Genomic DNA, 24,499 nt, shown 5'->3' on the forward strand with positions numbered 1-24,499 from the left:
CCTTGGAGCTACCGGAAGTTAGTTAGATCATGCAAACTCGGCATTATGGCTTTAAAAGCCTATGGACCTATTCCAAGTCAGCAACTTGCAAGGGTCACTGGGACAAGCAAACAATGAGGACTGCTTCTTCGGTGAAATTGAGAGAGCCTGGGAAGCCTTTGATAATTGAAAAAGAAGAGCTTCAGCCTTGACCAGCTGAGAAACTGATGCATACAGCACTTTTTCTCAGAGAGTGCTTTCAGTCTGATCGGTGATTACCAACTTCTTTGAAGTCACAATCACCTGTCTTCGACTTCACTCACCTTCTGCTGGACTTGCCTGCTATCAACCATTACCACAGCATGGGAGCAGCTTCTAAAGCACCTTTGATCAAGAATAAGAGAAGCACTGACATCAACTGCACCAGCAGCTGTAGGGCTAACAACAGCATTGCCTGTCTTCTCCTCAGTCACATGCCACTCCACAGGGCAGAGGGGATGGACACAGAGGTCCAGTTCTAAGGAGATGAAACTCCCAACACAGTCACTGCAATCAGGGGAGCAGCTCTCTCAACAGTGTAAGTACCGGTGTCTTAGGAGGCTCAGGTTTTCACAGCAGATCATTGCTAATTTTCTTTTGCAGCAAGAACTTTTCCCAGTGGGCCTGCTGAGCACACATTGCCAGTGGCCATCAAGGTGTCTGTTGCTGAGGGCCATTTCCTCCAACCGCGGGAGAAGCCTCGTGTCACCCGGGCCCTCTGCCTCTTGTTGAGGTTGTGTACTCTCCTGTGCTAAAAATGGCTTGTGTGGATAGGAGGGAAGGACAATATTTGTGGAAAGTACTGTACTGCGGCACTGGTGCTAGAGAGCAAATCAAATAGAGATCTGCAATGAAGATCTGCGGAGTGCTGTGAAGGAGAATGCTGGGAAGCCCCGGGTGTGGCACTTGATACCTGAAATGGCTATGTCATTCCCATTTCCAACCCTCCTGAGGTCCGATGACTTCCACGCACAGCTGCTTGGTTGCAGAGGTTGTCCTGTTCCTCTCATGGATCACTTCACTGCAGTCACATGGCTCCCTCAACAGGACCTTCAGGTAAAAGTGAGACCCCTTGGGGTCTCTCCACTTGTCATAATATACACATAAGTACATGATGGTGCATAGACACACACTGACTGACACACTGCAAGACCAATCAACACACACAACTCAGCCGCCAATCACCAGTTAGGGCACGCTCACTATAAAACCAGGGCACTAGTTTTCCCGCTCATTCGGGATGCAACCTTTGAGACAAACAGAGCCCGCAGTCAGGAGCACAAACCTCTACCATGTACTAGCAATATAGGCTGGTCAGGTTAGGCATAGGTCTTCAATCAATCTAACATAGTGTCGACCCACAGTGCAAGTATGTTTAACAGCTCTTAGTTAAATAAAATAGAGTTGTACTTCTACAAGTATTGGTAGCCTGTCTATGTTAGCTCTCGGGTAAACACAGTCTCCACAGATCCAGAGTACCCAACACATCACCACTCAGGTCTTCTCAGATCCTCTCTCCACTCCTTTGGTTGCAGTAGCTCCAAAACTCCTTGTGGCATGAGCCTTCCTGACTCTTTAATTAAAAATCCTTCTTTTGACAAATCACACTCTTAAAACCCACCCACCCTGTCTTATTGGTCAGGGAATCTGGAAGCAGGATGCAAGTGTCATGGCTCATTTAAAGAGCCCCAGCAAAGCCTGCTCCTTCACTACATGTGTCCCTGACCCCACAACTGGTCCCATCATTTTGGCAGTGGTGATGAGCTAAAATTGCACCCATATTTTCTCCACCATTAGTAGTGTGAGGACTATCACTGAACTATCTGACTGGCACCAAACCATTAACAAACTGTAACTTTCTATAACCCTCATAGTTCACAACAACTTATTCAAGAACTCAGGAGTGAAAGATATTTGGTAACTTATGAAGATAGAGGAGCTGAGGGAGGGCTTTTAAGGAGCGGCAGATGACATCATTTATCCTGTTTCCTGATGTGATTAGGATCATATTAAAATGAGATCTGAGTGTAAAATAGCCCCGGCATCATGTTGCTGCTAGTGTGAGGATTCTGGAATGACTGAAGATAAATTCTGAAGAGGGCATAAAAAATTCCCATGTGAGTAATTGAGTGAATTGTTTTGCAACTAATATGAAGATTTACATAGACTAGTGCTTAAAACTAAATTCAACTATAATAAGCTCTGAATACTGATTACCATTAATGACTAATACTAATATTAGTGAATAATGTTTCTCTCTAGCTATATCTTAAATTAACCTATTCAAAGTGTACATTTCCTGCCAATCTCAGGGGAAGTTAGATTCTAATTTGCAATTTCTTCTTGTTTATTTTAGTTTTAAAAATTTTCATACCACACTATGACATCAGAACTACCGAGTTCAAACTAACACTTCAAACAGAAAGTTCTTTGAAGAATTAATCAGTTCTGAAATTAATGTTTTGTTTTATTCACACCCTTACCTTTTGTGGTGAATTCATACTGTATTGTAATTCACACTGTATTGCATTGCATAGTATTATGTCCATGTGGGCTCTGTCTGTGAGCCGTTGCACCGCTCTGCCCATAGGGGGAGATGAGGAGCTTGTACAGGGCTCCACCCTTGGCTCCGCCCATGGCACCGCCCATGGCCCCTCCCACTACCGGGAGTATAAAGTGCTGCAGCTGTGAGCCTGCTCTCAGTTCTTCTGGTCGCAGGCAGGCTCAGTTGTAAGACTATTAAAACCACAGTTTACTTCCAATCGTGTCTCTAGTGAATTGATGGTCACATCACCTTTGTACTGTTCTAAATCCAAGAATGGCAGTGACACTTCAACACCTTTCCCATTTGGTCCCAGTGATTTCCCACTATCCAAGATTTTCCCTGCTCCCCTGCAAAGGCAAAGCCTTTGGTCCCACATGGGAAACTTATAAATAAGGCAAATGCACATGGGATACAGGGTAACTTGATGAGGTCAATTCAAAATTGGCTTTGCTGTAGAAGGCAGAGGGTGATGACAGATGGCCGCTTTTGTGACTGGAAGCCAGTGCCCAGTGGCATACCACAGGGATCTGTGCTGGGTCCCCTATTGTTGGTAATTTATATAAATGGAATAGATGACTATGTGGGGAGTAAGATCAGTAAGTTTGCGAATGACACAAAAATTGGCTGGATGGCTAACGGTGAGGTTGAGTGTCTTGGGTTACAGGAAAATATAGATGGGATGGTCAAATGGGCAGGAAAGTGGTTGTCGGAATTTAACCCCGAAAAGTGTGAGGTGATACACTTTGGAAGGAGTAATGTAACAAAGAAGTATTCAATTAATGGCCTGACACTGCCATTAAGTTCTGAGGAACAGAGGGACCTTGGACTGTTTGGCCATAGATCTCTGAAGGCAGAAAGGCAGGTTAATAGGGTGGTAAAAAAGGCATATCGGAAACTTGCCTTTATCAGTCAAGGCTAAGATTACAAAAGCAGGAAAGTCATGTTGGAGTTGTTTGAACTTTGATGAGGCCACAGCTGGAGAGCTGTGTGCAATTCTGGCCACCAGAATTGTTGCCTGGGGTGGAACATTTAAGTTATGAAGAGAGGTTGGATAGGCTTGGGATGTTTTCGCAGGAGCAGAGAAGACTGAGAGGCGGCCTGATCGAGGTGCATAAGATTATGAGGGGCATGGACAGGAGGGATAGGGAGCAGCTGTTCGCCTGAGTTAAAGGGACAGTTACAAGGGGACACAAGTTCATGGTCGGGGCAGGAGATTTAGTGGGGATTTGAGGAAAAACCTTTTTAACCAGAGGGTGATGATGGTCTGGAGTGCACTGCCTGGGACGGTGGTAGAGGCGGGTTGCCTCACATCCCTTCAGAAGTACCTGGATGCGCACTTGGCACGTCATAACATTCAAGGCTATGGGTCAAGTGCTGGCAAATGTGATTAGGTAGGCAGGTCAGATGTTTTTCATGCGTCGGTGCAAACTTGATGGGCCGAATGGCCTAATCTGCAATGTATTATTCTGTGAAATCATTTTCTGTCCAGTCCAAGTTTTTCCCACCAGCCTTCTCCTTCATCACTACTCCAAATGCTGACCCTTTCTCATTTTTAAGGTGTAATGTACACCATGGCAGTACCCATTGCCAGCTGCACTTAATCAATCAGCTTTCTCCTTCTAGTCTGCCACACTAAACACACAACCAGACTGTCACAAAGGTGAAATGCTGCAATTATAAAATAACTATCCAAATATTGAATTAACAGAAATTCAAAATCCAATCACGTCTTTCATTTTCTCTTGCCATTATTATTTTATTGAATTAATTTTGAGTACGCACTCTCAGCAGGTAACCTTGCCTCCAAGAAGCTCGTATAAAGAAAATCAATGTTCACTGCCCACATTTGTCTGATAATTAAAATTTTGAAATTTTGAAAACTGTGGTCAGTACATGTCCAAATTTGTGAATTGCGCCTCCAGCAGGCCCCTGCCCCCTGCCCACATCCCTCACCTGAGGATCATCGGCTCACAAAATGAATTTGGTTAAATCTGTGGTTGAAAATATTTGTCTTTCATCCATTTGCACAAAGGACAGCTTATAGAGCTATTGATTTACTATTATTCAGATGTTAAGGTAAAATTGCCATTTTAGACATTTCTGCAACAATCAGAATTTTGGCACTCTATTGTTGATTTTAATAACTGTTTTGTCTCAAATGATCACTCATCTGGTACATTACGCACCAAGCATAAGTAGGTCAAAGATAAGAAGAATCTCTGATGGTGACTGGCAGTTATAAAGTTACTGCTAAGCCTTTCACAAATAGGAGAGCGGAGATTGCTTGCTTTCAGACATGGTAACCAGTAAAACCGGGATTTTATTCACAGCATGTAACCTTGGAACAATATTAAAAGGCCACACATTTAAAAGAAAGGCTGTTTCAGGGCAGTTTTCTTCATTAGCGCCCTTGCAATTAGACTCAAACGGCAATGCAAGGGGCGTTTTCCAAGGGGGAGGGGTATAATGTGGGGTGAGTGGGTTACATTTCCATTGGGGGGCTCTGTGGTGGTGGTGGGGTTGGATGCGCCGGGCGAGATTTCCATTAGGGGGGGTAGTTCGTAATAATAATCTTTATTATTGTCACAAGTAGGCTTACATTAACACTGCAATGAAGTTACTGTGAAAAACCCCTTGTTGCCACAGTCTGTCGCCTGTTTGGGTACACAGAGGGAGAATTCAGAATGTCCAATTCACCTAACAAGCACGTCTTTCGGGACATGTGGAAGGAAACCGGAGCACCCAGAGGAAACCCATGCACACATGGGGAGAACGGGCAGACTCGCACAGTGACCCAAGCGGGAATCGAACCTGGGACCCTGGCGCTGTGAAGCTTCAGTGCTAACCACTGTACTACTCGTAGTGGGGGAAGAAGGGGGAGCTCCTTGGTTGGGACCCTGATCGTTTAAAAATCGAAGTTGTTGGCAGGGCAGGCTCAATCAGAGCCCACCCCGCCAGCAAGACATCATGGGACCCGCTCTTTCCATTTTTTTTGGCAAAATGTTTACAAATACAGCGGGAAAACCCGACAGCGCAGCCGGCAGGATACTCCCTGCTTTTCCCGTTTGAGATGACACTTTGCCTAAAAATGGCAGAATTCCGCTCCATCACAGCTGAGATATACACAGGGTGGCACAGTGGTTAGCACTGTTGCTTCATAGCTCCAAGGTCCCGGGTTCAAATTCAGCCTCGGGTCACTGTCTGTGCGGAGTCTGCACATTCATCCCCTAACCCTTCAGATATTTGAGCTGCAAGCCATTCATTCATTTCCCTCACTGGACTGTAGTTGACAGTTTCCACACATGCTGCTGCAGCCTTGCTTCATTCATCTTCCTTCATGCTTCAGTAACTCTGAAGTTGCCGAACCACAAACATCAACCAAGGCGAGTTAAGTGTATGCCAATCATCCACCCCCCCCCCCCCCCCCCCCCCCTTTGTGTGGGTGCAGCTGGGCTGTGGCTTCATGAGGCGTTTTGGTTTTGTTTTCACATTTGGCTGCTGTGGACTTAGACAGAGAACAGAGGTGTTTTATCCTTTCTTTCTATTTTCATTTTAAAGAGTTGTTCTGTGCTCTCTGTCTCCTCTCTGGAATCCCTTCCAGCTTTTCACGTTCCGCAGGGCTATTGCCAGGGGTTCAATCGCTAGCGCGAACAAAAGTGGGGACAGGGGGCAGCTCTGTCTTGTTCCTCTCTGTAGCTGGAAGTATTCAGAGCTGGTGGTGTTAGTTCGGACACTCACTTTGGGAGCGTTGTATATGAGTCTCACCCAGGCGGTGAAGTCTGCTGCTAGCCCAAACCGTTCCAGTACCTCGAGGGGGTAGTTTCATTCGATTCTGTCAAAGGTCTTTTGTGTGTCCAGGGAGATGATCACCTCTGGTGTTCTCTCCCAGGGGGGCTCATTATTACATTCAGCAGCCGCCTGATGTTCGCTGTGAGCTGCCTATCCTTGACAAAGCCCGTTTGGTCCTCCGCGGCCACCTCTGATACACAGCTCTCCAGCCTTTTGGCTAGGACCTTTGTGAGTATTTTCGCATCCACGTTCAGCAGTGAAATAGGTCTGTAAGATCCACATTCTGTCTGGTCTTTGTCTTTTTTGGGTATCAGTGAGATTGTGGCCTGAGCTAGCGTGGGGGGCAGGGTGCCCCTTGCCAGTGAGTCCGCAAACATGTCCCTTAGGTGTGGGGCCAGGACTGGTGCGAATATTTTGTAAAAGTCCGCCCGGAATCCGTCAGGTCCCGGTGCCTTACCCGCCTGCATGGAGCTGATGCTCTCCATGATTTCTCCCAGGTCTATTGGTGCTGCCAGCTCTGTAGTAGTTCCAGTCTGTCTAGGAACTGTTTGATCCCCACGTCCCCGTTTGGGGGCTCGGGGGTGTACAGTCCCCGGTAGAAGGTCTCAAATGCCCGATTGACCTCCTTTGTCTCGGTTATCAGTCTGCCCCTACTATGTTTGACCTGCGCTATTTCCTTCATGGCTGCCTGCTTTCTCAGCTGGTGAGCCAATAGGCAGCCAGCCTTGTCTCCATGTTCGTAGAAGGTCCCCCATGTCTGGCGGAGTTGGTACACTGCTTTCCTAATGGTTAGCAGGTTAAAGTCCATTTGCAGCTTTTTCCTCTCCGCCAGCAGCCTCGGAGTATTTTCTATTGACTTCCAGAATGGCATCCACAAGCTGTTGCCTGGCCACCCTCCACCAGTGCTTTTTAAAGGGATCATTAACAATTTGTCACTAAGTCCCTATCATTTTCTTACAGCTCTCACTGAGTGTGTGGAGGTACTGAGTGTTTGGAGGAGTTGAGGACAGTTGGTTAAATAAGTTGTGCTGCACAGTTAGGTGGCATTAATTGCTACTTCAAGGGCTCTGAGGCTATCTTGCGCTGCAGCAACAGAGGCAGATGGAGTAGAGGCAGTACAGGAAACAAGTTGCTTGCTGAAAGAGGAGGGCGTAAGGGAGAAGGGCTTGCAACAGGTAGTCTGATCCACCGAGGATCTTTCAGAAGCACTTAACCTACTTCCACCTAATTCAGGAATACAAAGAACAATACAGCACAGGAACAGACCCTTCGGCCCTCCAAGCCTGTACCGGTCATGATACCAACTGTTGCCAAAGCCCTCAGCACTTCCTTGTGCCGTATCCCTCTACACTCATCCTATCCATGTGATTGTCAAGATGCCTTTTGAATGCCGTTAATATATCTGCTTCCACAACATCCCCTCATCACCACTTCCAGGTACTCACCACCCTCTGTGTAAAAACCTGCCTTGCACGTCTTCTTTAAATTTTGCCGCACGGACCTTAAACCTATTCCCCCTGGTGATTGACCCCTCCACCCTGGGAAAGAGTGCATGCTCATCCACTCTATCCATGCCCCTCTATCAGGTCACCCCTCAACCTCCATCTTTCTAGTGAAAACAGTCCCAGTCTATTCAGCCTCTCCACATAGCTAATACCCTCCAGATCAGGCAACATCCTGGTAAACCTCCTCAGCACCCTCTCCAAAGCCCCCAAATCCTCTGGTAATGTGGCAAGCAGAATTGTGCGCAATATTCCAAGTGCGGCCTTACCAAAGTTCTATACAACTGTAGTATAACTTGCCAGTTTTTATACTCAATGTCTCGTCCAATGAAGGCAAGCATTCCAGATGCTTTCTTAACTACCTTGTCCACTTTTATTGCCACCTTCAAAGATCTGTGGACCTGCATGCCCAGATCTCCCTGACTTTCTATATTCCTAAGAGTTTTGCCACTAATGGTATACCTGTATTTCCTCTCTATGTTAGACTTACCAAAATAAATTACCTCACATTTGTCCAGATTAAACTCGATTTACCATTTCTGTGCCCAAATCTCCAACCCATCTATGTCCTGCTGTATCCTCTGACAATCCTCAACACTATCTGCCACTCCACCAACCTTGGTGTCATCCACGAACTTACTAATGAATGGTTGTTTGGTGTCTGTGATTCATCAAGGAACTGGTCACAGAACTGTGCCTCCTCTTGAAACCTACAGATTCAGAGTAGAGTGAGGACGGCACTAACAGTGGCTGTGAAGGTAACCATTGCTCTGAATTGTGGTGAATTTAGTGAGCCAATCTTTCTAATCTGAAATGGGGATAAAACCAACATATTGTGGTTCACCATCCATTGCTGCATCTGGGAGGTGACAGAGGCTGTACATGCCAGGAGAGGGTACTTCATCATCTTCTCCCTTAATAAAGTGACTTTACCAGTGGTGCAGGGTACCATTGACTACGCATATGTGGCTTTGAAGACATCAAATTTTAATGGTAAAATGTACTGAAACCCCAAAGGTTACCACTCACTCAATGAGCAGTTGGTGTGTGCCTACGCCCAGTACATCGTACTGGTGAATGCCCATTGTCCTGGCACAGTCATTATGTATTCATCCTGTGCCCATTCATTGATCCAGCAATTGTTCAAACACAATGTTGACCAGAGGGTATCTGCTCAGCGACAAGACTGTCCACTCCATACCTGGTTGATGGTTCCCCTCACAATTGAACCACTTTTGGGAAGCATTAATATAGTAGCCATGTCACAAGAAGGAACATCATCAAGTAGAGAATTGGGGTGCTGGAGCAATGGTTCCAGAGCTTTAACGAGTCGGGGTGGGGGTGGGGGGCACCATCCAGTACTCACCGGAGTAAATGCTCTGATTTTGGTAGCGCTACATCCTCCACAATGAGGGCAAGACCTTGAAACCATGAATTCAGCAACCACTTCAGAAGGAGGGCGAGTATCCATATGATCCATACCCTGTATGTTCTCTTCATGAACATACAGGTTTTGCACTGGAGTGCTGAGCTTGTGGCATTTGAGTGCTACAGTGAGAGTTTGGTGACTGAGGGAGTGCTGAGCTTGTGGCATTTGAGTGCTACAGTGAGAGTTTGGTGACTGAGGGAGTGCTGAGCTTGTGGCATTTGAGTGCTACAGTGAGAGTTTGGTGACTGAGGGAGTTAGGTGAGGAGGGAGTAAGGTGCTCCTTACATTTCATTTCCATATTTATCAAAGAGCATGAAGGGAGCCAGGAGTTTAGAGTACAGCTGACTGGAAGCAGAGTTGGAGGGCGGAGGTCCAGTTGGTCCACGGGGCAGCTAATTCTGTAAAGTAAGAGGGGAGAGAGTGCAGTTGAACAGGTGGCTGCAGGAATGGTGTAGGAGGGAGGGCTTCAGGTATTTGGATAATTGGAGTGCATTCTGGGGAAGGTGGGACCTGTACAAGCAGGATGGGTTGCATCTGAACTAATTTGGCAGGGGAATGGGAACCGGATCTGTAGTCCAGCAACTAAGGAAGCCGATATTCAGGACGCCAAAGCACGTAGTGATGCAGTGGGGAAGGTAACACTGACAAAGGAGAGTACTTGCAGGCAAGGAAATGGGTTGAAGTGTGTATACTTTAATGCAAGGAGCATCAGGAATAAGGTGGGTGAACTTAAGGAATGGACCGGTACTTGGGACTACGATGTGGTGGCCATCACGGAAACTTGGATAGAAGAGGGGCAGAAATGGTTGTTGGAGGTCCCTGGTTATAGATGTTTCAACAAGATTAGGGAGGATGGTAAAAGAGGTGAGGGGGTGGCATTGTTAATTAGAGATAGTAGAACAGCTGCAGAAAGGCAGTTCGAGGGGGATCTGCCTACTGAGGTAATATGGGTTGAAGTCAGAAATAGGAAAGGAGCAGTCACCTTGTTGGGAGTTTTCTATAGGCCCCCCAATAGCAGCAGAGATGTGGAGGAACAGATTGGGAAACAGATTTTGGAAAGGTGCAGAAGTCACAGGGTAGTAGTCATGGGTGACTTCAACTTCCCAAACATTGAGTGGAAACTCTTTAGATCAAATAGTTTGGATGGGGTAGTGTTTGTGCAGTGTGTCCAGGAAGCTTTTCTAACACAGTATGTAGATTGTCCAACCAGAGGAGAGGCCATATTCGATTTAGTACTTGATAATGAACCAGTGCAGGTGATAGATTTGTTAGTGGGGGAGCATTTTGGAGGTAGTGACCACAATTCTGTGACTTTCACTTTAGTAATGGAGAGGGATAGGTGCGTGCAACAGGGCAAGGTTTATAATTGGGGGAAGGGTGAATACAATGCTGTCAGACAAGAATTGAAGTGCAGAAGTTGGGAGCAGGCTGTCAGGGAAGGACACAAGTGAAATGTGGAACTTGTTCAAGGAACAGGTACTGCGTGTCTTTGATATGTATGTCCCTGTCAGGCAGGGAAGAGATGGTCGAATGAGGGAACCATGGTTGACAAGAGAGGTTGAATGTCTTGTTAAGAGGAAGAAGGAGACTTATGTAAGGCTGAAGAAACAAGGTTCAGACAGGGCGCTGAAGGGATACAAGATAGCCAGGAGGGAACTGAAGAAAGGGATTAGGAGAGCTAAGAGAGGGCATGAAAAATCTTTGGCAGGTAGGATCAAGGAAAACCCCAAGGCCTTTTACACATATGTGAGAAATATGAGAATGACTGGAGCGAGGGTAGGTCCGATCAAGGACAGTAGCGGGAGATTGTGTATTGAGTCTGAAGAGATAGGAGAGGTCTTGAACAAGTATTTTTCTTCAGTATTTACAAATGAGAGGGGCCATTTTGTTGGAGAGGACAGTGTGAAACAGACTGATAAGCTCGAGGAGATACTTGTCAGGAAGGAAGGTGTGTTGCGCGTTTTGAAAAACTTGAGGATAAACAAGTCCCCCGGGCCTGACGGGATATATCCAAGGATTCTATGGGAAGCAAGAAATGAAATTGCAGAGCCGTTGGCAATGATCTTTGCGTCCTCGCTGTCAACAGGGGTGGTACCAGAGGATTGGAGAGTGGCGAATGTCGTGCCCCTGTTCAAAAAAGGGAATAGGGATAACCCTGGGAATTACAGGCCAGTTAGTCTTACTTCGGTGGTAGGCAAAGTAATGGAAAGGGTACTGAGGGATAGGATTTCTGAGCATCTGGAAAGGCACTGCTTGATTAGGGATAGTCAGCACGGATTTGTGAGGGGTAGGTCTTGCCTTACAAGTCTTATTGACTTCTTTGAGGAGGTGACCAAGCATATGGATGAAGGTAAAGCAGTGGATGTAGTGTACATGGATTTTTGTAAGGCATTTGATAAGGTTCCCCATTGTAGGCTTGTGCAGAAAGTAAGGAGGCATGGGATAGTGGGAAATTTGGCCAGTTGGATAACAAACTGGCTAACCGATAGAAGACAGGGAGTGGTGGTGGATGGCAAATATTCAGCCTGGAGCCCAGTTATCAGTGGCGTACCACAGGGATCAGTTCTGGGTCCTCTGCTGTTTGTGATTTTCATTAACGACTTGGATGAGGGAGTTGAAGGGTGGGTCAGTAAATTTGCAGATGATACGAAGATTGGTGGAGTTGTGGATAGTGAGGAGGGCTGTTGTCGGCTTCAAAGAGACATAGATAGAATTCAGAGCTGGGCTGAGAAGTGGCAGATGGAGTTTAACCCTGACAAGTGTGAGGTTGTCCATTTTGGAAGGACAAATATGAATGCGGAATACAGGGTTAACGGTAGGGTTCTTGGCAATGTGGAGGAGCAGAAAGATCTTGGGGTCTATGTTCATCGATCTTTGAAAGTTGCCACTCAAGTGGATAGAGCTGTGAAGAAGGCCTATGGTGTGCTAGCATTCATTAGCAGAGGGATTGAATTTAAGAGCCGTGAGGTGATGATGCAGCTGTACAAAACCTTGGTCAGGCCACATTTGGAGTACAGTGTGCAGTTCTGGTCGCCTCATTTTAGGAAGGATGTGGAAGCTTTGGAAAAGGTGCAAAGGAGATTTACCAGGATGTTGCCTGGAATGGAGAGTAGGTCATATGAGGAAAGGTTGAGGGTGCTAGGCCTTTTCTCATTAGAATGGAGAAGGATGAGGGGCGACTTGATAGAGGTTTATAAGTTGATTTGGGGAATAGATAGAGTAGACAGTCAGAGACTTTTTCCCCGGGTGGAACACACCATTACAAGGGGACATAAATTTAAGGTAAATGGTGGAAGATATAGAGGGGATGTCAGAGGTAGGTTCTTTACCCAGAGAGTAGTGGGAGCATGGAATGAACTGCTGTGGAAGTAGTTGAGTCGGAAACGTCAGGGACCTTCAAGCGGCTATTGGACAGGTACATGGATTAGGGTAGAATAATGGAGTGTAGGTTAACTTCTTAAGGGCAGCACGGTAGCATTATGGATAGAACAATTGATTCACAGCTCCAGGGTCCCAAGTTCGATTTCGACTTGGGTCACTGTCTGTGTGGAGTCTGCACATCCTCCCCGTGATTGCGTGGGTTTCCTCCGGGTACTCCGGTTTCCTCCCCCAGTCCAAAGATGTGCAGGTTGGGTAGATTGGCCACGGAAAATTGTCCAAAATTCTATGATTAACCTAGGACAAAGGTTCGGCGCAACATTGTGGGCCGAAGGGCCTGCTCTGTGCTGTATTTCTCTATCTCTCTCTATATCAATCAACTCCAGTTCCCATTAATAAAACTCCAGGTCCTCATTGTTCAAACGTTCTTTACCAATCCTCTGTTATGAACTATCACAGCATCTTCTTGATCACAATTCTGAAATAAACACCACCGCAAAGCAAACTTTACCCAACAAAACATCTAGTACTCCAAATAATACTAAACTAATCACCATCTAGCTCCATCTGTCTTGTGTCTGTCCAAATGCTAACCCTGTGGCAGTAGAACAGCTAGTGGAAGGCTGCTGGCTTTCAGTGGAGGAGATTGCAGGAGGATTCATAGGATTTCCCTGAGCAGTTCTGGGTCTTGAAGGCCCTGTTTTGGACCATACCATTTTAGCTTTCGGGGCAGCAGTTTAAGCTGGTTGGATAACAAGCAATTGAAGGGACACTGGGGGAATGGCAGTGGTGGGAGCAACAAATGCTGTCACCCTTAGAGAGGATGGCAAGTTTATCCCCTGTGGTATCACTCCTCCAAGCGATGGTGCCTCAGGTTGTGGTGAATGTATTACTGCGACCATTCACCATTGTATTACATTACATTGTATTATGTTGACGCCCTTGTGGGCTCCACCTATGGGCCACCATTGTATTACATTCATTACATTGTATTATGTTGGTGCCCTTGTGTGCTCCGCCCCCTCGGGGAGGTATATAGATCTGCAGCCTGTAGGCAGCACTCAGTACAGAGCAGTCGCAGGCAGGCACAGTTGTAGCTGATTAAATTGATGCAACCACTGTTCACTTCAACTCTCCATCTCGTGTGAATTGATGGTCACATGACAGGTATTAGAGAAAATTGTTGGAGGACAAATTCCTGAATTATTGTGAAACCAAAAGCCCCTTTGAGCAAGGGTATTGGCATCCATGATGGCAGGAGCCTGAGTTTGTATGGCGCCAAGTTGGGCTTGCTTGGCAACAAGTTGAGGTTTTATAAGCTCAGTCTGATCTTGTAATGTGGCAGTCAGATGAGGGATGGTTTTGTTTGTGCTGTAATGGAAGCAGAGGCATATGCCATCAGATACAGCATGATAGATAGGTCTGCAAATACTGTCATGGGGATTGGCTATCACTTAAACAATGGCAAGAAGAGGCTCTAAACTTTGCGCAAAGCCCTGACCCAAGTAGGAGCTGGACTCCTCTATGCTACTTGACAACAATAGCGGGCTGTTAGCCAGTAATGCATGAAACATTTCTGTATGCATGCTCAGCAACATTTATCAATGCACCACCCTAATGAAGTCCTCTGCAGTAGACCTCCTGTTAGACCTCATTCTCTGGAGGGCTGGGTGCCCACATGATCCTTTCCCCTGGCCTGGTTAATACCCACTCCTGCCTGGTGACTCACAACATAAAGATCCCACCTCGACGCTGCTGTCTGAAGTTCACACAGTGCTACCAACTGAGCTGGTGTCGGTCAGTTCAAGTGATGGTGTTTCTTTCCCCTCCCTGTTCTCTATTTTCCCTCAACACCATGAGCCAGCCAAGAGGTAGCTCTTGTGAATCTGAAAGCATAAGGGCAAGATTGGGATGAGGTAATTGTGGAAGTGCAAGAGGTGAATAGTTACACCATCTGCAGGGTGTATATTATAGCAGATTGCAGGATGGGGAGAAGTGGATTTTAACAAGATGCATTCGGCAGAGATATGAAAATTTAATTGATAATTTCAGCCAAGCTGCTGGCAACAGCCTCAGTTGTAGAGTCATAAAGTCATTACTGCACAGAAGGAGAACTTTTGGATCATCAAGTGCACACAGGCTTTCTATAGAGCAATTCAACCAGTCCCATTCTCTCGTTCTACTCCCGTAGCACTCCAAGTTTCTTTCCTTCAAATGCCCATCCAATTTCCTTTTGAAATTGTTCATCAACCCTACTTCCATCACCCTCACAGGCAATGTATTCCATTTAAAATCTATGTACCCAGATGATAGTCGCTCCAATTATTTCCAATTGTCTCCTCCATGAGGGCAATACATGCACCCAACACACGCAGGGAAGTGTAACAGTGTGTGTGGTACAGCATATTCGGATGATATATCTGCCACAGTTGAATAGCTACAAATGTGTGTGAGATGTGAGTGTCTGGCTTTTCAGCATCTCTTAGCATGCAAGGGTGAGGTTTGAGTTATGGGTGGCAATTCCTTGGCCGTGTTGCGCCCAGTGCACATCCCACTATGCCAGGAGAATAGCGGGAGAGCCCCAGAATGGAGTTTGCGCCGGGTACTGTAGCCATCTAAGATGGACACTGGGCTACAAAATGGAGAACTGCTAAGGCTGCAGGGAAAAACAGTCTTAGCAAGGACAAGCAGTTTGCAGAAGACTAATTAGCATTCTGCACGCACAGAAACCAGTTTTTGGCCAGGTGCAGAGTTTCAGCCAAAGGTGTAAATGGCAACAGATCTACATAGTAATGAGGTGATCCAGATCCAGACCCCGCACAATAGAAACATTTAAGTATGAACGGATACTTTTGAGTAGACGCCCAGACAGAATGGCGCCACAGTAACCAACACAAAGAACCGTAGGGACGGCCCCACCCATCGAGGAACGACCCTCAGATTGGGGGGTTTAGAAGATATCGATTGGGAAAGGCCCAATCGATACATGGCAGGTAAAAGGACCGCCCCAAGGGGGCATGGACTTCTGGGACCTATAAGAATAGACCCCGCACATGGTTCGGTCTGCTTTGCTCCGGCCCAAGTCTGCTGCTTTTGCTCCGGCTCCGCTTTGCTGCTACATCGCATCCTGACTCCAGTTCCATCACCAGCCGTTGAGCCATCAGCCATCGAACGGTAAGTGCCAATACAACGATCGCTACGTGATCCAGACCTTGCTAGATCCTGACAACTTTAAGTACCTGAGAGTTGCAGACCAAGAACGGGACGAAGGCCTTGTCCCCTGACCTTGCCTGTTCCTGTCTAGATAAGTATTTTAGTTGTTTAGTATTAGAAGTAAGTTAGTCTCTTTAGTGTATGCATGTGTATTTATTATATTTTGTCATAATAAATATCAATCGTTTGGACTTACTAATCGGTGTACAGATTTATTACTTTGAACCTGACCTTGATATACTTGTGACGGTGTCTAAATACGGCACCTGGCGACTCCTGAGCATAATTACATACACAGAGCCATAGTAGTGTTAAGCACACAGCCTTTAAACTGAGGCGTGTTAATACACTCCAGTAAAACGAGCAACAGTACCAACCAGTGCGCGATGCACCTGACCAACTGCAGGTGACATCATGGGGTTTACGCCTTGCTGGGCGTGAACCAAATTAGAATATTTCAATCAGCATTTAGATATGCTGCGCCTGTTTCAGGCCGGATTCTCCTGGCTCCCAGTAATTTCCCTCCCGCAGGGCCAGAATTCTCCAGCTATTCGCTGGCGGTGGGATTCTCTTGTCCTGCCAGCAGCGCCCCTTGCCCGTGGGTTTAGGGGCAGCATGGGGTGGCTCCAATGGGAATTCCCACTAACAGTGGCGGAAGCAGAGAATCTCGGCACCAGCAAAACAGCGCGCCTCCTCCTGCCAGGCCCAAGAATCCCAGGCCTGGTCTCCACTACCGAAGAGCAGATGTGATGACCATATTGCAGAGGGCTTGGAGGACATTGGAGCGTGTTCAGGCATATGGCACATTGGCAATGCCAGGTTGGTACTGCCAAGGGTACAAGGGGGCAGTGCATCTGGCAACCCCATAGTGGGCTGTCACTTACATCTGGGGGGGGGGGGGGGGGGGGAGAAGAGAAAATGGAGCAGAAGTGGTTGATATTGGTGAGGGTGGTGGGTGGGAGGGCCCTAAGCCCTGATGCCAGTGAGCGTGGTGTGAGGTGCACTAAAGCACAGATGAGAGTGGTGATGTGAATATCGCTTTGTGATCGGAGCACTCTCTAAAAATGGCACCCCGATCTCCGTGAAGCTGGGTTGCTGGTGTGTTTAGGCTCTCCCCTCTTAGTGCGGGTGCAAAACTCTCCCCCCTCCAAAAAAATGTCTAATTGTTGGTGAATTGCGATCTGGATTGCGCCGGCAGGAATCAGACCTCGTTTCCTGCTGGAGACCACACTTGGAAATATTTTGGGAGAATTCAGCCCCATTGTTGGCAGATGAGTGTGGGGAGGTTGGTGAATGGAACAGTGCGTGAGGGTAGTAGTGTAGTCGGTAGGGCACAGTATGTGTGGATCTATTCACAGATCTTGGCCATTTGTGTGGAATTCTTTCAGCCCTCTGACCTTACCTCAACTTTGTGTGATGAAGATTGATCAATCACGTTGCTATCTTGAATAACCTCCTCAGTTTGGAGGCTATTTATTCATTGTCTGTCCAGTTAGAGCCGTCAACCAGATGCACAGAATGAAATCCCATTCCATCACACCTAACATCAAACCATTAAGGAACTACATTGGCCCAGATATTTAAAATGGCAGGGTTTCCCGCCCTGCCATCTGAAGAGCCAGTGGGAAACACAGCCTCACTAAGGCTGCCTGCCCTGCAGCCATTTAACACTCCAACAACTAATAATTGAATGCAGACAGGATTTTCACCCCTCACTTAGGAGGAAGTTCTGCCTTAGAGAGCTGCTGGCCAATCTGATTTAGTGATCTTTGAATGCCAGAAACTACAGTGACAGGCTAGGGATTGCATGCAGTCCCTGGAGTCAAAGTCCTGGGATTCTGGGAAGAGGTATATTTTGGGGGCCTGAGGGAGGGGAGGGTAAGGCCTGGGGCATTGGAAGAAGGGTGTCAGAGAGAGGCTGGGATTAGAGATTGGGGTGAAGGGAGGTACTGTGCTGCTACTGGACCTTAAGGGGAGGGATACACCCAAGGTTAATTGGGGTCTTATGATAAAAGCATCCCTCCTTCCCACCCGAGGCCTCCTGAACCTAGTTATTTGCAACTTCCTCAATAACTAGAAAATCATCCCACCAACCTAAAAATTGAGGAAATGTCATTTACATAGTCAATGTTTGGCCCCTTAAGAGACTCAATTGGGACAAGGGTGGATGTCCCATCCAAGGTCTTGCCAGCCCAGCATAAAATGGCTGAGGTATCGAGTTGGGCAGGAATCTATTGAGAAACCCATCCGTGATGTTTCACGCTCACCCTGTCTCCAAGCCCACGGCAGGAGAGTGTAGAATTCAGGCCGTAATACAGAATGCCAAAGTGAACAATGTGTAATGGTTATAATGGCTGAACCATCTATGTATCATTCCAGTCAACATTCTAAATAGCTTGGGCATCTCTGCAATCTGAATTTGACCTGTATCGTAATTAAACAACATAATTAAACCAAATAATCTGCAAACCTGAGCTCAAATCAAGCCATGGCAGCTGGCAAGTTTAAATGCAGTTAATTAATCTGGAATAATGGGGGCATTGTTAACGGCAGCTCTGCTGTTCTCGCTGGCTCAGTACCCCACAAGCCCGGTAGCAGTGGCAGTTCTGAGGGTGTGCGGACTGTGGAGGCCGCACATGGGGTTGGAAGGGGTGTCAGTGTGGGCACCGATATGTGATAACCATCGGTTCCCCCACGGGGGTTGGGGGGCTGGATGGGGGGTTTCGGTGTGGCAGCGGGCGGGGATCGATAGATGTGGGGATCTGTTTCTGATGAGGGGTTCCCGAGTTTGGAGGAGCTGGAGGAGGAGTTTGAGTTGCCAGGTGGGAATGGGCTCCGGTATTTACAAGTGAGGGATTTTGTGCAGAGGCAGGTTTCAACCTTCTTGCAGCTGCCGCACTGGGGACTGCAGGAAAAGATGGTGTCGAGAACAGGAGTAGGAGAGGGGAAGGTCTTGGAGATCTATAAAGAGCTGATGGAGTGGGAGGGAGCCCCGATAGGAGAGGTGAAGAGAAAGTGGGAAGAAGAACTGGGTGGGGAGTTAGAGGCCAGGTTTTGGAACGAGGACCTGAGGAGAGTTAATGCGTCCTCGTCGTGCGCCAGGCTCAGCCTGATACAGGTTAAGGTGGTTCACAGGGCACACATGACGGTGGCTTGGATGAGCAGGTTCTTTGAGGTGGAGAATAGGTGTGGGCGCTGTGCGGGGGGGTCCTGTGAACCATGTCCATATGTTTTGGGCATGTCCGAGGCTGAGGGGTTTCTGGCAGGGATTTGCCGAGGTCATGTCAGAGGTCTTACAAGTGAGGGTGGTGCTGGGCCCAGAGGTGGAATCTTTGGTGTGTCGGGTGACCCGGGAGCCCAGTGGGTGAGAGAGTCCGACATCCTGGCCTTTGCCTGCCTGGTGGCCGGAGACGGATCTTACGAGAGTGGAGGGACTCAGAACCCCCGAAGTCGGGTGTGTGGGTAAGCGACATGGCGGAGTTTCTCAGACTTGAGAAAATTAAATTCACTTTGAGGGGTTTGTCGCAGAGGTTTGCTTGGAAGTGGCAGCCATTCATCGACTTCTTTGAGAAAAATTAAGCTGTCAGCAGGGGAGGGGGGGAAGGGGTTTTATGGAAGAGAAGAGCGAGGGCAGGAGATCCTACGGAGGGGAGTCTGGGGAAGGTGGCACTGTGTATGTAAGCCATGTTGGCTGGGTTTAGTGTGTTGGAAGTTTGTTGGTTATATTGCTGTGTTTTTGTTCTTGTTGAAATTTGATGATTAAACTTGTCAAAATTATAAATGCCTCAATAAAAAAGCTAGATTCAATAATGGTGACCATAAAACTACTGCATTGTAGTAAAAATCTACCTGTTACATCAGTGCCCTTTAAGAAAGAAAAATCCTTCCTTGTCTGGTTTGGCAACCATGTGACTCTAGGCTCCCATGAATGTGATTGACTCTTAACTACCCTCCCAAATGGCCAAGCAATTCATTAGCTTTATCAAAATTACTATGAGGGATTATAATAAGAATTGCACTGGATAGAGCACCCAATTTTGAGTTAGGCACCAAATTCAGATGTGACAAAGAAACACTCATTCCCATTTAACAATGCAGTGTCTTCCTCATTTACATATGGGGAGAACCCACTACAGACTACCCAAGCAATAACTTGACATAGTTATGCTTACAGAATTATACATTTCAGCCAAGGGCCTAGACTCTTCATCACCATCCTTGGCTATGTCCTACCCCACAGACTCACCTGAGGCATAGTGGTATATACTCTGCTGAGTGTGGCTGCTGTGTTTTATGCCTCGGAGATATTGCAGGGATGATACACAAGCTTTTACGAGTATTACAGGAGTTTTTGTAAGAGGGGTTTATAACAAAAGCTTTAATGACCCATTTGCATCCACTCAGCGGGCTGGGCAACATATTCTCCAGGCTGTCACAATTCTCCGGTCCTCTGGGCACGGATTAGCACTGGTATTTCCCAGTGTAGTCCTTACGTGGTGGACCTCGCGATGGGACAAAAGGGTAACCCCTTCAGGGAGGTTCCACCAATGTCCTTCTGAGGGCCACACCCTCTTACCCCTCCCACTCACAATGACAGACCTACCCACTTCACACCCACCAAACACCCCATGCCTCCCCCAGAGACTCCATAGATAAAGAGACCTCCCCCCCAGAGATCCTCTAAATTGGGGACCTCCTCAGAGAGACCCCCCTGAATAAGGGAACCACCCACAGAGACCCCCTAAATAGGGGGCCTCGAGAGAGCGAGACCCTAAATAGAAGAACCCCCCTCCCCCCTGCCCACAGAGACCCCAGAAATGTTGTAACACTACTCACATGGACATACACCTGCTGGCTCAGGCAGAGGAAGCAGCACGTGCCAATTCCTGGAAAGAGAAAGCAGTGACATTTGTTTAAACCCCTCAGATCCTTGAGTTGCAAGCCATTCATTCATTTCCATTAGTGGGCTGTGATTAACAGCTTCCACACACACACAGCTGTGGGCCTTGCTTTATTCATCTTTTTCATGGTTCAGTAACTCTCAAGTGCTCTAGTCTCATTGTTTCCAAACATCAATCACTTCAAAGAGAATTAGGTTCCGTCAATTTCCAGATGAGCATATCAAAATCACTCAAGCATGAAGGGGGTAATTGGAATGCACTTAACTCTCTTTGAAGTGGCTGATATTTGGAAACATTGTGTGTGTGAGTGTGGAAGCTGTCAATGGAAGCTGTGGAAGTAGGGGTCCCTTTCCTGGGGGGCTTCCTGTCAGGGATCTCATTTTGGGGGTCTCCCAATTTAGGGGGTCTCTCTGGAGGTCCCTCTATTTAGTCTGAGCACCCATGTAAACACAACAAATAACTTTTGACAAATATTTTTAATTCTTGACGAATGGAAATAATAGGGAATAATACTCGTGATTTCTCTACAACAACCTATGAGGGATAGGACAGTGGTTATCACTGCTGCTTCACAGCGCCAAGGACCCAGATTTGATTCGACCTTGGGTGACTGTCTGTGTGGAGTTTGTATATTCTTCCCGTGCGTGTGTGGGTTTCCTCTGGGTGCTCCGGTTTTCTCCCACTGTCCAAAGATGTGCTGGGTAGGTGAATTGGCCATTCTAAAATTAGGGTCCAAAAGTTAGGTAGCGTAGACGGTTACGGGGATATGGCAGGGGAGTGGGGCTGGGTGGGGTGCTCTTTCAGAGGTTTGGTACAGATTTGAAGGGCCAAATGGCCTCCTTCTGCATGGTAGGGATTCTATGACATCCTCCTGGAGTGGATAATCTATTAGTTTATGGGTGTGGAGACAGAATAAAAGGAGTCATAGCTCACCTGACCATGATCAGAATTTAATACAACTGCTAGAGAGCTTGCCATCACTAGATGTTTGATTTTGGTGAATGCTGAAGCTCAACAAAGAATAAATTGCAATTAAAGCTTCATGAAGTCAAGTATATAGGCCATGTATTGACAGCAAAAGGTCTTCACCTAGGTCATGACAAGATGAGAGTTGGAGCAACAATGCAGCAACCAATAGGTATGAAAGCAATACACGATTTGTTGGACCACTGCCCAAACACAAAATGGAATATTGCAAGGAATGCAGGGAAAATTGGACACGTTGTAAAAAGCAAGCAGCTTTCAGAGTGCTTGTATATTTGGACTGCTACAGAAACCAGTTTGGCTGTTGCTGAAACCAGACAACGCTATGAAAAGAAACAGTTAGCATATTAATGAGGCGATACCGGGCTATCCCCAGGCACAAAAGACACAAGTTAGCACTAACCGATACATTGAATGGAAGGCCAGACTTTTCGGCGCCAAAGAAGCCCAAAACAATGAGTCCCAAGAACCGCCCCAGTGACCGAGGAACTGCCCCATTATTGGGGAATTCAAATCAGTCGATTGGGAAGAGACCCAATCGCTTGCGAGAGTATAGAGGGTCCGCCCAGGTGGGCGCAAGACCCTGAGAGGAGTATAAGACAGAGACCGCGACCCCAGCTCTCTCTCTCTGCCAGCCTCTCCTCGACCAGCTCTCTGTCAGCCTCTCCTTGACCAACTAGCCCTCCCAGCAGAACACCGTTGAAGCAGAAGAACCTTGTGCAGGAGAGGTCTGGGCAGAAGCCGCCAGCAAGTAAGTCACAATGCACGCTATGGGAATAGACACTCCTGACCCCTTTAGACCATAACCACTGGAAGCCCGCGGACCCAGGACAAAGCTAGAAGCCGTTGTTCCCTGATCCGGCAGTCCCCTTATCCAGATAAGTATTTGGCCTAGTAGTGGTAGGATTAGCCTAGTCTTATAGTTTATATACATGATTAGTAGATTACTGTAATATAATAAACGTGTCTTGTTTGAACTTACTAATTGGTGTATGGTTTTATTGCTTTGAACTTGACCTTGAAACTTGTGGTGGTATCTTAACGATACCTGGCGACTCCAAAGCTAAGTAACGAAACCGAGCCAAATTGAGTGTTAAGCACACTCACCCAGAACGAGCAACAGTGAACTATTTAGCAAAATAATTCCTTAATTTGTCATCAGAATGTGAACCATTCCGCAGGTTCACTGCCAAGGATGTGCAGTGGTCTCGAAGCACAGAACAAGAAGCATTAACACAAATTGAATGATGCTGTGTTTGGATTGAGAAAGCATGGCTGGCTATTGTTTCCACTGGTGAGCATTTTTATGAATACCTGCTTGGCAGAGACAAAATAACAGTGGGGCCTGACCACAAGCCATTTCAAAGCATTTTTTGCAAACTGCCAGTCTGCTCCAAAACATGCAAAGAATGTTTCTTTGCTCACTAAGATATCATCTGGATGTGACATACAAGTAAGAGAAACTGGCATGATGTCAAAAGCAGCACTCGCCATGAAGAAAATTAGGAATACTACAAAGGAATGTGAAAGCAGCAGCTCAACATGATCTGGATTCATCAACACAGCAGAGACATTGGGCAGGAATTTTCCTGCCATTCTCGCCAGCGGGAGTTTCCTGCTGCAGCAGTATAGATTCAATGGGAAATCCCATTGATAGTGGCAGGACCAGAAGATTCCACGGTCGGCCAATGACTAGCTGCTTCCCACCACCAAGAAACACACCACGGGGAAGCATGAAAAATTCCCACCACTGAATCTGACAGCCAAGGACCTTGCTCAAATCAAGCCAGCTACCCAACAAGATGCAATTCTACATGTGCTATATGGGGTGGCATGATAGCACAGTGGTTAGCACTGTGGCTTCACAGCGCCAGGGAACTGGGTTCGATTCCCGGCTTGGGTCACTGTCTGTGCGGAGTCTGCACGTTCTCCCTGTGTCTGCATGGGTTTCCTCCGGGTTCTCCGGTTTCCTCCCACAGTCCAAAGATGTGTGGGTTAGATGGATTGGTCATGCTAAATTGCCCTGCAGTGTCCTAACGTTAGGTGGGGTTGCGGGGTTACGGGGCTAGGGTGGAGATGTAGGCTTAGGTAGGTGCTCTGTCAGGGGCCAGTGTAGACTTGATGGGCCAAATGGTCTCCTTCTGCACTGTAAATTCTATTATTCTACAAGAAGTAGTGATGAAAGGATCGCCTGAGAGCATCAAGAACATGATTGTGGTCACAAGAGCATATTGGGCACACTGAGATGTATTGACAGTCCAAGATGGCACCTAGGAAATAGATTGAATGGCCTCGTCTTGCCCGACCCGGTGATGCAATGAGGCCGTTAAATCTCGTGAAAGGACTCTCACAAGATTTGCAATGCTTCGATCTTGCAAGATATCGCAATCTGCGCGGGATCCAGATATTCATATTTAAGTGAACAGATAGGCTCATTTAAATGTGTCTGTGTTGGATTCTCCAAGCGCTCAGGAATGAATGCCTGCGCCTGGGAAAACTCGTCATGGTGCCGTTCAGCACTGGTTCACACAAACGTGGACCAGGCGTGATGGCACTTGGAGGGGTCTCCCAGCCAACAGAGGCCCCTAGGTGGTCTGGCTCTGGGCAGAGTGGTACCCTACCACTCCTGTTGCTAGCTGGATACCTTGGCACTGCCAGCCTGTCACATTGGCAGTACCACAAAGGGACCCTGGCAGTGCCACCTGGTGGCCCGTGCCAGAGATCACCCTTATGAGGTGGG

The sequence above is a fragment of the Scyliorhinus canicula genome, chromosome 14 (genome assembly GCF_902713615.1).
Source record: "Scyliorhinus canicula chromosome 14, sScyCan1.1, whole genome shotgun sequence".
NCBI lineage: Eukaryota > Metazoa > Chordata > Chondrichthyes > Carcharhiniformes > Scyliorhinidae > Scyliorhinus > Scyliorhinus canicula.